The 2,413-nt window shown below is 38.3% G+C and overlaps 1 protein-coding gene across 1 annotated transcript in view; it reads right to left on the reverse strand.

Moving 5' to 3' along the window:
• Nucleotides 1–2,131, reverse strand: part of Ammecr1l (AMMECR1 like) — a 21,889-nt gene extending 19,758 nt beyond the window's left edge. The window contains exon 1 of the mRNA XM_015479099.2: nt 1,987–2,131. The gene's annotated coding sequence lies outside the window, so the exon portion shown is untranslated. The remainder of the gene's footprint in view (nt 1–1,986) is intronic.
• Between the last annotated feature and the right edge of the window lie 282 nt (nt 2,132–2,413).

The raw sequence follows: 2,413 nt of genomic DNA on the forward strand, positions 1-2,413 counted from the left end.
TTTTTTTTTTTTTTTTTGGTGGTGCTGGAATTGAACCCAGGGCCTTGTGCACACAAGGCAAGCACTCCACCAACTGAGCCACATCCCCAGCCCTGCTTTAGGTCTCACTAAATTGCTGAGGCTGGTTTCAAACTTGCCATCCTCCTGCTTCAGCCTCTCAAATTGCTGAAAATTACAGGGATGCGCCACCACACCTGGCTACATTCACCTTTTAAAGACAACCCTCAAAACACGAACTCATAAAGATTTGAGAGTGAGGAAAAGGCAAAGAAAAAAAGGGTCTTTGCATTTTATTATTTAAAATCAAAACATCTGCTAAAATCAAGCCTTTCTCAGACAGAATAGGCTGTAGTTTCCTTTGTGACAGAGAGTCAGGTTGAAATTCAATTTAATAATTACATGATAGGCACTGATATAGCACCTAAGCTATAATTCTGGCCTACTTATGGAACTAGTCCAGAAAATAGATGAAAAACCCACATACATTCTGGTAACCATTCCAACTAATCATTTCTGTAAAATTTTGTCATACACATACATACACTGGTGCATGAATATTTTCCACCACAAAAGACAGATCTACCTAAATAATTACTTTTAAAAATTTATATATATATATATTAAAAATACACCGGGGGCTGGGGATGTGGCTCAAGTGGTAGAGCGCTCGCCTGGCATGCGTGCGGCCCGGGTTCGATCCTCAGCACCACATACAAACAAAGATGTTGTGTCTGCAGAGAATTAAAAAATAGATATTAAAAAATTCTCTCTCTCTCTCTCTCCCCCACTCTTTCTAAAAAAAAAAACACCGGGCTGGGGATATAGTTCAGTTGGTTGAGTGCTTGCCTTGCATGCACAAGGCCCTGGGTTCAGTCCCCAGCACCACAAAAAAAAAAAAAAAAGGAAAAAGCAACAACTACACATTTCACATCAACCTCGATTAAAGGAAAAAAACCTGAAATACAGTAGTTAAAACTTTTGATTTTTAGCCCACTCTTTCCTTTCTAATGTGAGCTATAATAAAATGCCAGATCTTTCTGGGCCTCAGTTCTTTCATTTGTAAAATGAAAACATTTGTCCCCCGCCTTCCTCACAGAGGGGTTGGCAGGCTCTGATGAGATGCAAAGCACTCTGAAAAACTCTCTTCCAAGTGTTAGTGTACTGTCATTAGTAGAAAAAAATGATTCTCATCCTGCTGATTATACAACCCAAACTCTCACAAGTGCTAGGCAAAGTTCTCACAGCTACATCTCCAGTCCCCACAATACTGCCAGCAGTAATATATTTTTTCCCAGAACTTTATTTAAAGTTCACAAAGAATTAAAATTATTTTCCAATCTGTGATGGGACTTTCAAGAAAAAAGTATCACCATAGCAAATTTAGAGCAAAATGTTCCAAAAATTTATAAAGATTAAAAGTATTATGAACAAGAACCAAAAATTGATCAGGAACTTCATCAACCTCTGAGTCAACTAATCCGAGAATTAAGACAACCTCTTTTGTCTTTAAAAGTGAATAATTAAGGGAACTGGGCATGTCGGTGCACATCTGTAATCCCAGTGACTCAGGAAGCTGAGGCAGGAGGATAGAAAGTTCAAGGCCAGTCTCAGCAATTTAATGAGGCCCTAAGCATCTTAACAAGAGCCTGTCTCAAATAAAAAGGGCTGGGGATGTGGCTTAGTGGTGAACTACCCCTGGGTTCAATCCCCTGTACTAATAAATAAGTATTAAGTAAATTTGGAAAGGGATTAAACTAGAAATGAAAATATAATGCTCCACTACCATCTAGGTCACTCTAGCGGGTTTATGAAAAATAAACTTGTCTTTGCACATTTAAGTTACTTTTAAAAAGATTAAATAGAAAAACTTCATGGAATAGAGAAATACAAGAAAACAAAATACACCTACACCAAAATTCAAACACAGGCTTAAAACCAAAACCAGCAACAAAATTCCACTTTAAATATGTCCAAGGTAATACTCACTGAAAACAGAAAGTCTGTATTGTCAGAGGAACAGCTACAACAAAGGAGGGGAGCTACTCTGTCTCTGGAATGAATTTTCTTCCTTCCAATTCCATTCCTTCTTCCTGTACCTAAGATGGAAATACAAGTGGAATGAATACACAAAATCCAGGTAGTACAGAGTCAGTTTTTTTGAGAAATTACAACACAACAGAGCAATTTCTGGAAAAAGAAAACAGCAGGAGAACAGGCTCTCCTTACATTTAAACATTTCAAACACTAAATACTATGCAGCAACAACAGTCCTATATCTTCAATCACCTCATCCTGAGCGTCATCACCATGGGAGGACACTGAGGATCAAAGGTTGCATTGCACTCCAACATGAGACACACATTAAAACTTCCCCCACCACCAATTTAGGTCAAAACTTGCTCTCAGGTCAGGA

This window comes from Marmota marmota, unplaced genomic scaffold (assembly GCF_001458135.2).
Source record: "Marmota marmota marmota unplaced genomic scaffold, marMar, whole genome shotgun sequence".
NCBI lineage: Eukaryota > Metazoa > Chordata > Mammalia > Rodentia > Sciuridae > Marmota > Marmota marmota.